The 19,366-nt window shown below is 32.9% G+C and overlaps 1 protein-coding gene across 3 annotated transcripts in view; it reads left to right on the top strand.

Annotated features, from left to right (window-relative positions):
• LOC128994030 (RNA-binding protein Raly-like) overlaps positions 1-19,366 on the top strand; it is a 334,709-nt gene that overhangs the window by 92,914 nt on the left and 222,429 nt on the right. For all 3 annotated transcript variants that reach the window (XM_054418232.1, XM_054418230.1, XM_054418231.1), the window contains one exon: positions 17,660-17,708. The gene's annotated coding sequence lies outside the window, so the exon portion shown is untranslated. The remainder of the gene's footprint in view (positions 1-17,659; positions 17,709-19,366) is intronic.

The raw sequence follows: 19,366 nt of genomic DNA, 5'->3' as shown, positions 1-19,366 counted from the left end.
AAAATAGTTTTTATTTTAATATAGATGTTTAGTGCAAACATGTTATATAATGATATATGTTTGAACACTTTAAAAGCGAGAATATTGTCGCTAAGACATGTTTATTTAAGGAATTTTCGTTGTTACTTTGGCCTATATTAGGAATACACATTTTTGAACTTTTATTTATTGTTAAATGTCTACTTAGTTGTTTGATTACTATTCTGGTGAATTTTACTAATTTTGTTGGTAAAACATTGGGAAATAATCATCGAGACTATCGACAGTTTCACTTTTATGTATGAAAAACAATACTCTTTCTTAAATAACTAGTTTGGGAAAATGAACACCCTAACAGGAGCACATTATAACACTTACGAAGAAAAGAGCCATATCGACTGCATATATGTAACCTTATATATGTGTATATAAGAACCATATGACTGCTGATGTTCGCTCTTTTGAATTCAACTTGAAAAGATGAAAGTGTTTCATGCTCAAGTGATTGAAATAACTGAGATGAAGAAGAGTGTAGCGAGGTATGTGAAAAGCTTCATTCACCTACGAGAAACCGAGCACTTCGAACTGGAAGTAGAGTGATTAGAGGAATTAGGCGGGTAGTACATTACTGGGCTAGGTGCATAATGATTGTTGAGTAAATACTAATAAGGCTATCGAAAATAAGTCAATAAATATAGAAAAATGTGTTCAAATAAATATAGCCTCGCCGCAGCAAACCTGTAGACTAAGCGAATTTCCTTTTGCCTGATTGGATTTACACCAAAATGTCTCCTTAAAAATATCACATTTATTCCCTAAATAGAATTAGTTTAAAAACTAGTACTCGGGTTTGCTGTAACAGGGAGGGTAAAAAAGTGTTTTTTTTTAATGTAAAAGTTTAGTAAGAAATAAATGAATCTTCAGAATTTGATCAAAATCCTATACTCTAATACGAGTAAAGTTTGCTTGTATGTATGTATGCTTGCACCAAGATCTCGAAAACGGCTCCAACGATTTTCTTCAAATGTTGTATATAGTTTATTTCTGGCCTGAAAACGAGTTTACTGCAATTAGAACTGCCAACAAAAATCTAATTACGTAGAAAAATGAAACTGAAAATCACATTTTTTTAACATTATTCTTATGGGTTGCTAGGTAACCATGTTGGCTGAATTAAATAACAAGGAAAAAGTAAACAAAAGACTTGTCTATCCACAGTATACTAGCAATACAAAATACAGTACAAAAGGAAAAAACATCAGTTGTTACTATTGAGCAAAGATTATACTGAAGATTACTCGATTCTATAGTCAAGGGCAGCAGTGTGGAGCGTGGGATCTGTTTATGGCAATTAGATTGCGGCATTACGGTATCTGCAAACCTTAAATGAAATGGAAAGGGAGGAAAACAGGTCCACGACATAGGAAGTGGTGAAGGAAGTAGTAAAGGTAAGCAGTCCAGAGTGTGGGAACTGTTTATGACGATTAAATTAAGAAATCTACAATCCTAAAATCTAATGGGAAGGGAGGAAAACAGGTCCATGACGTAGGAAATGGGGAAGGAAGTTGTAAGGCTAGCAGTGCAGAGTGTTGGAACCGTCTGTGGCATTTATGTATCTGCAATTCTAAAATAGTATAAGGAAGGAGGGCAAATAGGTCTACGACATAGGGAGTGCTGAAGGAAGTAGTAAGGGTGAGCAGTCCGGAGCGTTGGAATTGTTAATAACGATTAGATCAAGTTATCTACAATCCTAAAATGCTATGGGAAGGGAAAGAATCAGGTCCGCAATGTAGGAAGTGGTGAAAAAAGTAGTAAAGGCGAGCAGTCTGGAGTGTGAAAACTGTTTATGACGATTAGATTAAGGAATCTGCAATCCTAAATATGGTAAGGGAGGGAAACAGGTTCACGACGTAGGAAGTGGTGATGGAAGTAGTAAAGATGAGCAGTCTGGAGTGTGAAAACTGTTTATGACGATTAGATTAAGGAATCTGCAATCCTAAAATGCTATGGGAAGGGAAGAGGTCCACGACGTAGGAAGGGGTGAAGGAAGTAGTAAAGGCGAGCAGTCTGGAGTGTGAAAACTGTTTATGACGATTAGATTAAGGAATCTACAATCCTGAAATGCTATGGAAATGGAGGGAAACAGGTCCGCGACGTAGGAAGTGGTGAAGAAAGTAGTAAAGGCGAGCAGTCTGGAGTGTGAAAACTCTTTATGACGATTAGATTAAGGAATCTGCAATCCTAAAATCCTATGGGAAGGGATGGGAAGAGGTCCACGACGTAGGAAGTGGTGAAGGAAGTAGTAAAGGCGATTCGTCTGGAGTGTAAAAACTGTTTATGACGATTAGATTAAGGAATCTCTGCAATCCTAAAATGCTATGGTAAGGGAGGGAAACAGGTTCACGACGTAGGAAGTGGTGATGGAAGTAGTAAAGATGAGCAGTCGGTAAGGGGGGTAACTGTTAATAACGATTAGATCAAGTTATCTACAATCCTAAAATGCTATGGGAAGGGAGGGAATCAGGTCCGCGACGTAGGAAGTGGTGAAGGAAGTAGTAAAGGCGAGCAGTCTGGAGTGTGGAAACTGTTTATGACAATTAAATTAAGGAATCTACGATCCTTAAATCCTATGGGAAGGGATGGAAAGAGGTCCACGACATAGGAAGTGGTGAAGAAAGTAGTAAAGGTGAGCAGTCCGGAGTGTGGGAAATGCTTATGACGATTTGATTAAAGTATCTACAATCCTAAAATGCTATGGGAATGGAGGGAATCAGGTCTGCGACGTAGGAAGTGGTGAAGGGAGTAGTAAAGGCGAGTAGTCTGGAGCATGGAAACTGTTTATGACGATTAGATTAAGGAATCTACAATCCTAAAATCCTGTGGGAAGGGATGGAAAGAGGTCCACGACATAGGAAGTGGTGAAGGAAGTAGTAAAGGTAAGAAGTCCAGAGTGTGGGAAATGTTTATGACGATTAGATTAAGGTATCTACAATCCTAAAATGCTATGGGAATGGAGGGAATCAGGTCTGCGACGTAGGAAGTGGTGAAGGGAGTAGTAAAGGTGAGCAGTCTGGAGTGTGAAAACTGTTTATGACGATTAGATTAAGGAATCTACAATCCTGAAATGCTATGGGAATGGGGGGAAACAGGTCCGCGACATAGGAAGTGGTGAAGGAAGTAATAAAGGCGAGCAGTCTGGAGTGTGAAAACGGTTTATGACGATTAGATTAAGGAATCTGCAATCCTAAAATGCTATGGGAAGGGAAGGGAAGAGGTCCACGACGTAGAAAGTGGTGAAGGAAGTAGTAAAGGCGAGCGGTCTGGAGTGTAAAAACTGTTTATGACGATTAGATTAAGGAATCTGCAATCCTAAAATGCTATGGGAAGGGAGGAAAACAGGTCTACGACGTAGGAAGTGGTGATGGAAGTAGTAAAGATGAGCAGTCCGGAGTGTGGGAACTGTTAATAATGATTAGATCAAGTTATCTAATGCTATGGGAAGGCAGGCAATCAGGTCCGCGACGTAGGTAGTGGTGAAGGAAGTAGTAAAGGCGAGCAGTCTGGAGTGTGGAAACTGTTTATGACGATTAGATTAAGGAATCTACAATCCTAAAATCCTATGATGGGAAGGGATGGAAAGAGGTCTGCAACATAGGAAGTGGTGAAGGAAGTAGTAAAGGTGAGCAGTCCGGAGTGTGGGAAATGTTTATGACGATTAGATTAAGGTATCTACAATCCTAAAATGCTACGAGAAGGGAGGAAAACAGGTCCATGACGTAGGAAATGGTGTAGGAAGTAGTAATGCTAGCAGTTCAGAGTGTGGGAACTGTCTGTGGCATTTATGTATCTGCAATTCTAAAATGGTATAGGGAAGGAGGGCAAACAGGTCCACGGCGTAGGGAGTGGTGAAGTAAGTAGTGAAGGTGAGCTGTGTGGAGATTGGGAGTGGATTAATGTATCTGCAATACTTTTCAGAGTAAACTAATAATTTTCCCCTAGCAAAGCTCGATCCCCATGTACTCATATATATAATACGAGTAAAGTTTGAATACTTGTCAACTTGATCTGGGAATCGGCTCTAACAAAAACGTTTATATTTACGGAATAACTGAGTTCTGTGTCAAAAATAAGTTCTAGACCAGAGGTATAGCCAGGAAAATTCTATTTTCGCCATAATATGAGTACAAACTTTTGAAAATTTAACATGGGCCTTATGAGAAAATATTCCGCCATTGTTGTCATTTTGTTTACATTTTAATACATAACGAGACGTTCTGTACCCACGGGCATCTCAGCTTGCGCATGCTCAGAAAGCTCTTGAAGCACTTTCCGAGGATATGTAGCATATGTTTACACAGACCAAAGGAAATACAAATGTGTATATACAGAGCAAAAGAATGAACAATCAGATTATACCATTGAGCATATTATACTACAACTGAAAAACCAATTTCTGTCAATGTCGAGTACGGTAGTTAAATTAATGAGAGGATGGAATAATCTTTAATTAGCTTTAACTAATACACCTCCTTTTATATTTATTGGGTAGCAGATTTGTGCTTGATTTATTTTGATTAGATTAAGGTATCTGCAATCCTAAAATGCTATGGGAAGGGAGGAAAACGGGTCCACGACGTAGGAAGTGGTGAAGGAAGTAGTCAAGACGAGCTGTCCGGAGTGTGGGAACTATTTGTGACGATTAGATTAAGGTATTTCCAATCCTGAAATACTATGGGAAGGGAGGGATACAGGTCCATGACGTAGGAAGTGGTGAAGGAAGTAGTCAAGGTGAGCTGTCTGGAGTGTGGGAACTGTTAATGACGATTAGATTAATGTATTATCAATCCTAAAATGCTATGGGAGGGGAGGGAAACAGGTCCGCGACATAGGAAGTGGTGAAGGAAGTAGTAAAGGCGAGTAGTCTGGAGTGTGGGAACTGTTTATGACGATTAGATTAAGGTGTCTGCAATCCTGAAATGCTATGGGAAGGGTGGAAAACAGGTCCACTACGTAAGAAGTGGTGAAGGAAGTAGTAAGGCTAGCAGTGCAGAGTATGGGTCTGCTTAATTATGTATCTGCAATTCTAAGATGCAATGGGAAGGGGGAAACAGGTCCACGACGTTGGGAGTGTTGACGGAAGTAGTAAAGGCGAGCACTGCGGAGTTTGGGAATGGATTTATGTATCTGCAATACTAAGACTGCTTTCAGAGTAATCTAATGATTTTCCCCGAGCAAAGCTCGGTCCCCAGGTACTAAGTACATAAACAAGCAAACTACAACTGTTTACTTCAATAGAAGAACATGGGAATTTTTAATTTACAATCGTTTGGGATATTCTCCGTAATCATTAGACGCATAGTAACGCTTCAATAAGCCCTATACTAAATTATTTGTTTGAGTAATCTGGTAATAGTTTATTCCCTATATGGGAAAGCTAAAAAATAGGTGAAGTCTAAAGATATTATAAAATAAAACTGAGACAAATAAAAAAAGAAACATACAGGGTAAACAAGCATTTTAGGAATTAAAAAAGTGTGCCAAGCATAATTAAAAAAACCCAAATTATCAAGAAATGAAAGGTGATAACGATTCATTGTATTACCTGTTTAAGTTTCGGGAAAAATAAATGGAAAATCAAATTATTTAAAGAAAAATATAAATTAGACGAAACATAACAGATTTGTTTTCTTTACAGATAAACGTTTACATAAGAAATTCATTTTAAATCTCCTCTCCACGCAAAAAGAAATTTCTTATATCTTCTTGGCAATACATAAAAATGTACATCAGAAAATTACCCACATATTTTTTTAAATCCATAAAACCATGGACAATTATTAGTAAAAAATTATTTTGCGAACAATAAGAAAAAAATATAATAACTTTTAGTAACGGGTTTCCAAAGAAATAAATGATCAAGAAATTAATGAACACTTAGTGAATGTTTATTTTTGTCATTCTGTTACATTGCTACGGCTGAATCTGCATTACAAATATATTTTAATCAAAATGAAACTAAATAACAAACGTCAACAACTCTGAAAAACGTGTAAGTGTGAGACAATCGTTTTCTCGTTTCAACTAACGAGATCAGCTGACAACGAGAGCGGGTCTCGACACCTAATTAATTCTGTCTGTTCGGTTGTCACTCCTGTTTAAATATTACTAGTGTCTTCCTTTCTCTAACAGGCTAACAGATGACGTTCTTAAAAACATTAAGAATTGTATCTCCCTATTTGTTTATTAGGCCTAATGTGTAAAAGCAATCTACTTAACAATTTGTACCTGGTTGAGTACCTAATTTATCAGTTAGAGGGATGAGTAGAATATTGAATTAAAGAAAATTAGAAGCATATTTGTATTATGATAATATTCAAGAAGAATATTTGAAAAACTATTTAAAAAGGGGTGTTTAAATGTTCAGCTAACGATATTCTAAAAGCACAATGCTTACTTACATATTTGCTAATCTTGTTTGAAATAAAAAGGAGTTTGTTTTTGCAATAATTGAGCAGCGATACCATATACGATGGCTTTCTATGGGAAAAGCTTTTGCTATCATCCAGCACACATGTGAATTTTCATGATAGACGCCAAGAAGGGTTTCTTGTAGTGCAAGGATTACAAGAAGAAATAAAGGATTCCGATATTGGTAAATACGAAAAGAATCATAGTGACGTTTGAGATTAAATCCGCAGGATAGACCCAATAAACGAAAATAATTTCACATAATACTTGGGCTTTATATATAATTTATTGAATAACAAAAATTAACAGAACATTACCTACCATCACAAATCTTTTTGCAAGAAAATATACTCAAGCCATTAATAAATTAATTACAAAAACAAAAAAATACAGCTTCTGTCTTATTTATGATCTCTAGATATTTAAAGTAAGTTTTTTAACCACTAAAAACGCATTTTCTGTCCAAAACATTTAAATTTAATCAAAGTTTAAAACCAGACATTGAAGTTAGGGGAAAACTGTTTAATTAGAGGTCCTTGGAACAATCCACCCGCCATTGTCGTGTCTCTATGCCTTAAAACGTCGTGACACGAAATTGTTCTTGAACTCATTTGGAATTCCGACTCTGCTTGATTTTAATTTTCGAAAACAATTCAAACGAATTATCTGAATGAAATTGTCTATGCAATTAAAGGTTCATGTTTATAAAGATTAGTTTCTTTTAAATTTAGATGTATGGACGTGAATCCTCTCCAAAGGCATACCAACATATGTACCAACATGCCTTATGAAACTACCGTAAATGTATTTAGCACAAACTCATAGTAAATGAGCATATCCTTTTTTTTTTGTTATAAAAGCGGTGTAGAAATTGGAAAGAGAAGAAGTAATATTTGTAAAATGTTATCAAAATAACCGCTATACCGTCATAAGGGATAAATGACATATGTATATGGTATTTATTATTTAGAATAACGAGTTTTAAGAAAATGTGTTTATGTTCCGCAACGTGTGTATAACTACTCTGGATGAATAAATAAAAGATGTTTCATATAAAGTTATTAAATTAAATTATTTATAACATGTTATTAGTTATAGAGTTTTATTTTATATTAAGATAAACAAGATATAACCTTACATAATAAGAACATAACTAATAATATTTAACTCACCTTTTAAATATCACCCTTTAAAGTTTCTCAGTTCGTTAAAACATGTTTTAAAAGGCTTTTCAATTTGTCCTAGAAAATATTTAATTCATAAAACACGTTAAAACAATATTTGCAAAGTTAAAATCTTCCAGACACAATACCTATTCAGTTTATCCGAATGAGTGAAAGCGTAGCTCTAAAAAGGCGAACAAATTAAAGCAAAGCAAACAGAGTAAATTGAAAGTAAAGAGGGAACACCTTCCAGTCACTGGATTTCGAGTAACAAAGCAAATTATTTGTTCTGCGTTTAATATTTACAAGCAATTTATTCTTATTTTATCAAGGGTCCTGCTTTTTTCTCATAAATCGTTTATTTGTCTGAGCCTTGACACTACGTCTATTTGTGTATTATTGTCACATATAAGCTTGTTGTGACTGTTAAAGAGATTTTATATTTATTTAAATAATATACTTTATTAATGACGTGACATAAGCTAGATTAGGCTGATTATTTTTACGATAGTGGGGGAATATTTGAAAGCTGTTGCCTTTTGGCAGAATATTTCTGTCATAATTATTACCAAAAGTAGACTGAAATAAATTAATTTTCCGTATAATTTATCATTTTTTAAATAGATTGAAAGAAAATTTAAATTCAATCCCAGCAAATTTTAAAACTTACATTTATTGTAGGTTTAATTATTTTAATAATTAATTACAGTACTTATCATGGTATATCAACCACATGTTTTATATATATTTAAATGTTATATGTTGGCAAAAGGTGAAATATACATGTCTATCATTTGTTAATATTGTTAATAATTAGTATTGTTCAATCTTTTTACATAATTCTATTACATCTTGCTAAAAAATACACTTATTAAAAGGTGACTAAGGTTCATTAAAATGTTCGTAAAAGAGATTTTTAGGAAAAATACCATTTAAGAGCTAAGCAGCCAATGTAAGTAGTTACAAATGTAAGACATGTTAAAAAAAGATACAATTAAGCTTGTTACAGAATCAATGAATTTTTACAGTAAAAAGTTTGATATAAAACACATTTTTAGACGGATTTGTAAGCTTTGATGAGAAAAACACACAAATTTTCACCCCTTCTAGACATGAAGTGATAGCTTAGTGAGCATCCCGGTCAAAGCTGAACTGTTAATATATCACATCAAAAAGACCGCAAGAACTCAAACGGCACGAAAAGTTAATATTTGAAGTCCTACTTAAACCCTCTTTGAAGAGTATTGGTTTGAAATTGCTTTACTGCTGTATTTTCTAGTATCATTTTCTGGATTTTCTTACATTAAAAAGTCATAGTTTCAGGTCACTATTAATTATTGTATATGTAGTTTTATATTACCTCTTCTCTATTTATTTGAGATTCGTGTTGTTTCATAAAACTCCCATTTTTAAAGTCTACATATCTTTTAAGATCATACCACATCATCTTAAACATGCCAAGCTCGTTTAAATATTGTGGTAAATTATTGTAATAGATGTAGTGATGAGTTTGATGATTCGTGTGAACATTTTACAAATGTATTCAATTAGGCCTCCTGGGAAATCACAGATATGACTCATCAGCCACTAAAGTCTTCGTTCTTTTTCAGGTTATGTGTTTAGTTTGAATAGATACCTTTTACAACAATTAGAAAATATGAACAAAAAATAATAAAAGACTCTTATCTTTAAAAATATATTACGCATACAAAGACATTAGAGGAATTCATTCAAAGTTTTATATACAGTTGTCATTCGTCTAAATAAATTGTAATCTTTTCTATTCCATTGAAACCTTAAACTTGCATGTACTTATTAGCGATATCTTAAATCTATATTCTGTAGGTGAGGTCTACAGAAATAACTTATATTATTTTCTCCACGCTGTAATATTAATCCTCTAAGAATCTTAAGAATCCACTTTAAGGTGTTTATAAAATCCTCCCCCCAAATCCAATCACTGGGGGTCACGCAGGGGAAGTATGACGCGGGAATTTAATATCACCTCTCAGCAGACGTGAGGAGTGGGATATTAAGAGGTTATTTCCTGATAATCTCGGGAATAGTTAATATTTGTTGCCGTACTTATTTTATATGAAGAATTATAAATAATTGCAGATGTTTAATAGAGATTTTGCTTTAACAGATGGATGTTGGGGCTCAGTCAAATGCACATTGCTCCTCTACCTCTTGAACTACTGAACCCCTTTATTGATGTCACGTGGATATGAAATGTGTAAAAGGTGTCAACAGGTTTAAGAATTATTCTGTAATGAGGGATGCTAGAGCCGATAGCGTTCTAATGTCATCAGACCTTAATATTAACACTATGGACAGAACAAACTACTTGTACAGAAACTATGTTGCATTACAATTTGTGCAAATCACGCCAACACAATATGAAAAATGTTACTTTGGTTTACAATACTTGAGCAGTCTTTGAGTTATATCTGCTTTTAAATCATTGCTCCTTACATTCCTTTTCATAGGCTATTAAAAAAAAAAAAAAAATTCAGATGCGAAAGATTAATTGTAAACAAACATTTAATGAACGTAAAGTTTAAATGATAAAAGAAATGGTTCTTAGAATAATACTTTTAGAGCTACAAAAAGGAGTTCGAATAAATAAACAAAATATAATAATAATGTCTTATAAAAAATGATGTTTGCAAAATATATTTATATATATATATATGACAGACATTAGATTGAAAACTAGTTTTTAAGTAGATAGTGATAATAGTGTTCTTCCGTTCACTGTTAAAAAGGGATAACCCCATCTTCGTTCCCTAGAAGTTTTCGACAGCGACAATCTTATCTACCAGAAACACCTTTTTCACACTTGGTTTGTCGCCCCATGGATGTTTAAAGGTAATGTCACGGCTTCGCTAGAATAACCCATTGTTTCAATCCTAATTCGTTATGGAAACCTGCGTAAAATGATGGTGAATTTCTAATTCAAGCTCCCTATTTAGACCTGTACGATCTGTAATTCCTAATTTTGGCCCAATATGTTAATTTTCTATTTAAAATTTCGTTGCTGTAAACAGTATCAAAATATTCAAAAGCTTTGAAACATTTTCCGGTTGCTAATATACCCAATTGAAACATTTAACAAACCAAATATATATTTTTTAAGTTAAATAAGCTAATTGTGATACTGTCGAAAAGTAAATTTCACAGTGGAAAGTTGACAATTAGTTTAATAGATAAATAAATCTTACTATTTTCATGTAATATCCTAATAGTTTGAATTAGGCAATCTACTATACAAGAGCATTATGAAAATGAGGTGGAAAAAAATATCGAATAAATATTATAAAAGCTGAATAGTGTTTGAACAAACTATTGACTACCAAATAATCAACCATTAAAAATGTAATAGACAATAAGTGTCTTTTGAATTTTATCCTAGTGAATTCCTGTGGTAATATAAAAAGAAAATATGAAATCGGATGCATTTGATTGAATCTCCACCATACACCTACAAAACAAGAAGTATAAAAATTATTTTAATACTAGGCCTATAGTATCGTTGTTATTCTTTTTCGAGACTATTGCTCTTGAAAAATCACTCTGTAAAATGTGTTGTCGGCTCCACAAAGATGCTAAATATGTTTACGGTGTACGCCGTCATCCGTGGCGGCTTGCGGCAAAGGTTATAAAGTTTACAAAGTCAATGATGAATATTGCTAATGAGGCTGTCACTTCCATTAGCCTCACTTGTCTTCCATCAACTTAATTTAACAATTAACATAAGCAAAGAGATTGAACAAAGTTTAAGCTAATACTTTTACAAAAAGTGTATCTTAGGAAAGTGGCAACACACGCTGTTAGGTTGTAGTACAAACGAATGTTATATGCAAACCATGATGATTCTGGATATAGTTACTGGAATTTCTGATGGTGTGAGTTAGTATTAGTTTTATAATTCATTAAATCCATATAATTAAAAGCTATTTGCGATTCTTCTCCCTGACGATTAGTTGACGTGTTTTAAAATATTAAAGGCTTTAATAATTTATAAATAAAAACATTTAGTATTGTATTGGCCATTAATATAACAACAACAAAAAATATAAACATACCTTGTATGAGACCAGTCATAACAAGTTCTTTTACACAAAGAGAACATAATTTATAGAGTGTCTCTTAAATAATGTTTACAATTAAAGCTATATTTCATATTACAGCTTTATTTACTAAAATTGATGGGTGCATAAAACAATAAATCAGCCTTCAAGTTTGGCATTGCTGAAAAATGTTTGTGTATAAAGATAAAGGGCGTGAATGGGAATGCCCACCGATGTCCCTGATATAACGGTTCAATTTAACTAAAATATGAAGAACTGTGAAGAATGTTTCTGAAACCAATTCAATACTAAGAATTGAAATGGAATTTCAACCTCATCCTAGTGTATTCATATTCAACCCGTATTTAATTAATTATGTGAAAAAAAATACTTTTTTATAACACCGATAAGGTACTTTTTACCTTATTTGTTTTATAAAAAATAGTTATTATAAATAAAAGATCACGAAATAGTGTTTAGATAATTGGACAATCGAAACTTTTCTCTTGCTAAAACATTTATTTAAAATATATTTTGAGTATGGAAACAAATAGTAAACTTAATTGAAACAACCTTGGCGTTGAATGTAACAATAAGTGCAAAATGATGCTAAGTGTGTTTGCTAAAACAGAGTTTGTGAAAGATTGATAAAGTCAACGCCTAATTAATTAACAATGCAAATGACGCTGTCATCTCCATTAGCTGAGACTGACTTTTAACTTAAGCACTTTCAAGCGAAAAGTAATTCCACTTAATTTAAAATCTGCATTTTTACTTAAAAGTGGGGAAGTCAACAACATTTTACGATCGGCAATAGTAAATATCACCAACCGTTATTCCTCTCGAATGTTTCTGTGTTTCCCATATTTAACCATGAGTTATATCATCATGCAAAGGACACGTCATTAAAAAAATTATATGTCAAATTGACTTTAGTAAGTTAAGATTGGAAACATTATAAAATGTTAAATTTTATATTCTATTCTATAATGTTTTAGTTGAAACTTTGAAATTGTATTGACCAATAAACGGTAGTGCTTGATAAGGAATACTTTAAAATAAAGTACTGTAAGAGTACTCTGTACACAAACTAGTAAAAGTACCGGAAATAAGATTTATTTGACCACTTAAGAAATCAGCTAAAGCTTATTGCTTACGAGGCAAAATATGGCATTTCAATAGACAGCTTTGAGTATAAATCAAATTATAAGAAACTCATTTAAATACACCATATAGTCCCTATATAGTTGATGGAACAACAAGATACAGATTCATTTGACTTATACTTTGATTTAACAACTAAAAAGTCTACGATGCCCAATTAGTCGCAATGAAGTTGTATTTGGGTTCTGGTGATTGAGATTAAAAAAATTAAATGCATGCAAAAATGTGTAAAATTAAAAGTCCAAACTGAGTACCTATACCATATTTTAACCTATTTGATCGCGTAGGTAAAAATGAGAAACAAGACTAAGATATGTTACAGCATGGTATGCGCTTATGGTAAATTTGAATTTGAATATGAGAATGATATGAAACAGACACCGGTCAGTGTTGGATGTTAATGAAAGCAGAAGACAGGCAATGGTCCTTAAGATAAGGGTGGATTTACAGTCTGGTCACCAGCCTAATGCATATTAATGTGTAAGGGGTAGTCCTTAAACTGCCCTTTACAACCCTTTACTAACTGGCTCTCATAACATATTGTATGAATATGATTTCTAAGGAAATATTATAAAAAGTGTAGGGTGCTCAATAATTCAAACTTTTATAATAAATATTTTCACAAAATGTATACAATTTGTGTTTAACCTCCTAGTTATGCATTAGGCATTACAGATAATTTTAAGTCAAGTGATTATTCTGAAAAAAAACTTTCATGCACTATTTTTGGAGTGTACCAACGTCAATTTCTTTCATAATAATTCAGTCCAACTATGTGTGTTCAAGTGTGTTCCAACTATAATTATTTGCTATTGAACATAGAGGTATGGCTACAGTCCAAATCTGTATGTAACCGAACGTCCCTGAGCACGTCAGCTTGACATCTCAACACGATGTCAAAATAATCTGCTTCTAGGGATTTCTCCTTATGTCTCGAATGCACCGAGAAAATGAAAATAAATAATATACTATGTATATGCCTATACAAGTTAAATGTACATTGCTTCCTAAAGAATGCATCGCAGAATATAATGTCATACAACTTATTAAGGAACTGTTTTGATATTCGATCTTGAACACTAATTTATTATACGGTATAATTTTCAACTGTCCCATAATTAAATTTAGTACTTCATGGAACAATGAAAAATATTAAATTTTCAAAATAGAATATAGAATGCTATATTGGTCAAGCCTGTATAATTGGAATGTTAAATCACAAAGAGTGTAACTCTCCTCCCTCCGCTCTCAAACCCTCAAAGAGGCCCCCAAACTCTAAAAAAAAAATAAATAAATAACTGCATCTTGATGTTATTGCATTTAAATTATTGATTTCATACAACCATTAACATTGAAAACTTTCATATGAGTATTAATATATTCATATTTTAATAATAGTCTACCTAAATATACCAGATATTTGGAATAAACAAAGTTCAAAGCATGAATACAGAAAAAAGATTATGAATAAAATTATTAATTTTAATCCTTTAATCCTTTTATCAATGTGTCTTATTTATATCACAATTTTCAAAAAAACGATAAATTTATTTTGCAACGCAAAATAGGGTTACAGTTGTAAATTTTGATTGTATTTTACCTCTTACTAACATGTTAGGTATGCTATTTAAAGTCATTAGTACAAACACAGAAGTAAAGTGACCTCTGAGGAAGTAAGAGAGGGGAAAAGTTTCCAAGTTATAACTTCAGTCGAGACTAATGGTTCGGAAACAAAACCGGTGACAGATTCTGAGAACTTGACCTGACACTAGTACTTTCCTGTGGACTTAGTATTTCAACTTCTGTGCAAATATTTAACTTTTTCCATACATTTAGAAATATTTATTTTAATGTGCGTCACATATCTAAGGAAAATATCAAATGTTACATAACGTACGATTAAATTAGTAGGTACAATTGTTGGGGAGCTGATCTAGTAGTAGAACGCGGGAATTCGGTCCCAGTGATAGTGGGTTCAAATCCCGCAGATTGCCAATAGATTTTAGTGCTCGAGCCGCGATCAAGCTTGGTGTCGCAAACCATCGCCAAGTGATGCCGTGAGTATGTGGCCCTTTATAATAGTATCATGTCGTATTGGGAGAAAATCAATATGTAGTGACAGTGATAATTGTAAGTTATTCATGTTCAGAAATATCATAGATATGGGTATACGACGGCAAAAGAATTCGAAATTGACGTACAACTCATATTGTAAAATTTATAGTGAACGAATAGTATTAAGTTGTGGATTGAGAACAATACATCACTACTTTTGGTAAACTTACTTTCAAATTTTTTTAAAGAGCGCTACACAAAGTGCCCGTTCACAAGATATTGGTCCTAAAAATAACGAAATATCGTATCTTACTCGCTACATTCTGAATGAGTAAAAATTATAATTTTGACTTATGGCTAGCCAAGCATGAAAGGGTGTTCCTCGCAGATAAGCTAATGTTTAGGGTCGGCTACGGGCCGATGAATATTAACATTGCTTGGAGGAGAGGCAACAAGTAAACCAGTTCATTGCTTGTCACATGCGAAATTCCATTATATTCTTCAACTAATAACGATGGTGAAAAAAACATTTGATATTTTCTGAATATTAATTAGGCGTATAAATAGTATTTACTTTAGATTCACTGGCAACATCGTAGCATAGATTACGTGTATGGGGTTTGAATATGTTCAATGAGTAGTTTTGATAATACTAAATTTATTCAAATGATACTCAATACAATTTAAAAGAAAATGAACATAATTTATGATTTTGTTCCTTTTTATACTACAAAATATAAAATAAGATATTAAAAAATTAAACTGACTTTGGGTTAATGGATTTGCAAAATGGCTTTTCCAAACGCATTAGTGTAGCATTAACATTAATGCCTTAAGTTAAATTATTTGTTATTATGTTACTTATTATATTATTGCTTCATGATTGAATAACGTGATACATAAAATGTAAACGTACTATACCAACTTTACGTTAAGACTTGTCACGGGCGTTATGTATGTTTTTTCTGGGAGTAGACAAATAACCAACACAAATACAAATAAACAATACAAATAATACACAAATAATACAAATACAAATAACCAAAAACGTTTCGTTGATACAAATAATCAATTCGAAAGCATAAACACATTTTTCAAAGCTAAATTTACTTTACTCGCACTGCTGTATCCACTTGTTTGGAATAATTATATAATGACTTGTCTACATCACTTTACTGGAGTCTAAATGTGGATTCAGTCCAAAACATCGTGGTGACTCGAGCACCGAGTGGTATGACAGGGTGGTTGACAACTACATGCGACTGTTGAAATGGACTTGGTTACATTTAGTGGCAAGATTGTCAACAGAACATGGAAGTATGAAGACGTTCCCGAAATATGGGGTGACTAAATGTTACAGTTTGAGCTAAACAGTTCAGACCAGCTGATAGGAAAAAGTATGTTAGAAACAGCTTTTATAAGAAATGTAAGACAATAATTTTTTTTTCCTTATAGTCGTTGTCATGTATTCTAAAAGAAGACTGATATAAAGTGGTGCTGAATGTTCCATGTACCATTCTTAAGGTTTTTAATATCGATGTCTATAAAAGATGACGAAGGTACAGAAAAGTTGTACAAAATGAAATTTTTCCTAACTTTAGACTGAAAACCATAAATGTCATAGAACCATCACCCATTGAAACACCATGATAACTTCACCATCAACACAGCCTACGATTTACTATCACCTTTACGATCTATACTAGTTATTCTTGTCACACGTCAAATGTAATACAAAGAGCATATTTAGTGAAATGTGAGAACAAAGAGAACATTATGACAAGATAAATGATAGTATGACCCAAGAAAAGTCTCTATGATTTTTAAAAGCGTTTCTTAAAAAATAAACAAGAAGATGGTTTATATTATTTTGCAAGATTCAGTTTATGATATTTATTTTAATTTGATGTTTTCAATTTGTAACCTAGAATTTTTTGTTAAAACAAAATCGTAAATTAAAGTCAACTTTAAAACTCAATGTCAAGATTTACGAGTGTAAATTTGAGAGCGTTCCCCTTGAGGAAATGAGAGTGGCAAACTTTGTAGTTTTGACTCAAGGCTCGCCTAATGGTTCGGAAACAAACTGGAAGATAGATTTGTCCTTTCCCACCCCGCCTGCTGAAATAGCAAAGTCTTGTCAAAACTGTTACAAATGATTCCACTCATCAATTTAAAATGTGGACAAGGAGAAGAATATTTTTGGATAAACGCGCGGATGGAGAATATTATTAGTTTGGTGGTAAAGTTTTAATAAAACCTCGGTTAACAAGGCCAAATTCCAAGTTACTTTCGCAGATAATGGAATTACGGAGTTAGTCAGGTGCGGATAATGGACCCAAGTTTGTCTGTGTTTGTTGGAGTCCAACTCGTTACAAACAATCAGACTTGGTGGCCAACTTATTACGTCATTCTCAGAAACACCTAGCAAAGCTGTTTGGTCCACCTTAAATTGAGGCCAACTTTGTTTACTGTCCTGGCTGAACGATGCATATTTTAATTAGTTGTATTTCTGTCAGTGTTTTCGATAATGTCTATCCTCATCTATTAGTATTTTTTCTTCTTCTTTTTTCTACTTTCTTTTAAGTATTTTTTGACGATCTTAGGTATGGCACTTATTTGTTATCTACAAACTATTTCAAGCTTTTCTGTTAAGGCTGCATAAACCCTATAAAGCCAATTTAATCTTGTCTGCCTCAGTAAAACCCAAAACATATTATGTCACCGAGATACATAACTTATCTCTACATTTATTTTCAGGTTTAACCAAGCCGCAGCCATTGCTGACGCTGCAATACCAGAAATTAAGGTAAGAATTAATGCATAATTTCAAACATATCCAGCACATGTCGTAAAATTGGCTATTCGTATTGGGCATTTTGGTTCTGAAATATCTATGTATAAAGATATTTACTACTAATTAGTTATTCAAGGATTTATTAAATTGGAAACTTAAAAAAACCAAACATTTGAAAAAACACATTTATGGTCTACTTTATTTATCTAGAGTCTTAAATAAATAAAAAAAAAACATCCCAAACTGAAGATAATAATTTCAAACTCAAGTCTAGAAAATCTAGGTTTAATTTTGGATTCTTCACAACGACGGGCGCAATGAATACCCTTTCACTTCCAAATTAAAATTCTTGTCTTTCCCACGTTTAAGATTACAAGACGTAATCTCAGCAGTTTTATCTTCGCAGCATTTGTGTTCGCGACACCTCTGCTCATTTACAACATTCTATTAAACTTAGGCTTACTACCTGTTCTACATGCCTAAGATTATCTGTATTTGCTGGTAAAACTCAGTTTTTGGCTTAAAATTTGCTATTACGTTGCAGATCCTTGAAGGTGCTTCAAGAAAAAGCAAAATTAGTTAGAAGAATTTTAAATTCAAATTAATCTGATTTCTCCAAGGAATAAAGGTCAAACATTATTTCCAAAGGTTTAGTAAAGAATTAAACTAACCCCGTTAAACCATAGTATAAAAAATTCTGAAAAAAGAGCACTTCTCTTATCACTCATTATACCATTGTAGTGGGATCAAAATAATATGCAAGAGTACATAGGCTATGTTTGTATGCATGTCTTTCCTTGTTATAATGGGTTATATGGTCTCACTTAGTCGTATATAGGAACACAATACACTTTTTTTTACACAAACTGACCCAGGTAAACGTTTATAAAAACATAAATTTCCTAAATTCTCTTAGGTTGGTATGCAAATTAAAAAAATACAAATTTTGAAATCACATGTTTTTCCCGCAAAAAGAAGGTACTCGTAATATGACCAATAATGGGTACTCACTCAGTCAAGTATGAAAATATTAATTCTAAAAAACCCACTTTTATATATATTTAATAAGACAATTTAGCTGGTAGAATAAAACTTTTATGTTTGATAAGTTTGCAGTTGTTTATACGAGTAAATAAATTCATTGAATTACCTTAATTTTGTTCAATTTATGTAAAAACGCTGGAGTCAGGGTAATGAGAAAATAGTAGACTAGCGTTGTAGAGGGAGGCGATGATGCTTTTCGGATATGGCCAATCCACAGTAAGCACCACTTTGCCGTTGCAGGTCTTTTATTGTACAGAAGAAATTTGCAACTTGAAAACGTTGAGGTGTTTTTCGCTTAAGACAATAAAGCGTGATAATAAAAATAACATTGCTGTTATAAGATGTTTTCATTTTACTAATTTACATTAATCTTGTGTACAAATCAATACTTACTCTCCTTTTAAAGTTAAGTATCGTTACATAATAATTATTAATTAGGTTTTTAAAATAAAATTATATCCAGAAAAATTGTGTTACTGTATTGAAACTATCCCCTCACAGGGTTGTCCATGTTGTCCTGTAACAAAAATAACAATAGTTAATAGCATTAACTGGTGTAAAATACACTCACTGTACCCTTCTATGTAAGCTATCGTCTGTTTAATAAGCAGTAAACGTCAAACATT

The sequence above is a fragment of the Macrosteles quadrilineatus genome, unplaced genomic scaffold (assembly GCF_028750875.1).
Source record: "Macrosteles quadrilineatus isolate MER2022 unplaced genomic scaffold, UCM_ALF_1.0 Scaffold_5__1_contigs__length_97177068, whole genome shotgun sequence".
Lineage (NCBI taxonomy): Eukaryota > Metazoa > Arthropoda > Insecta > Hemiptera > Cicadellidae > Macrosteles > Macrosteles quadrilineatus.
This window is presented reverse-complemented; position numbering and strand designations above follow the sequence as displayed.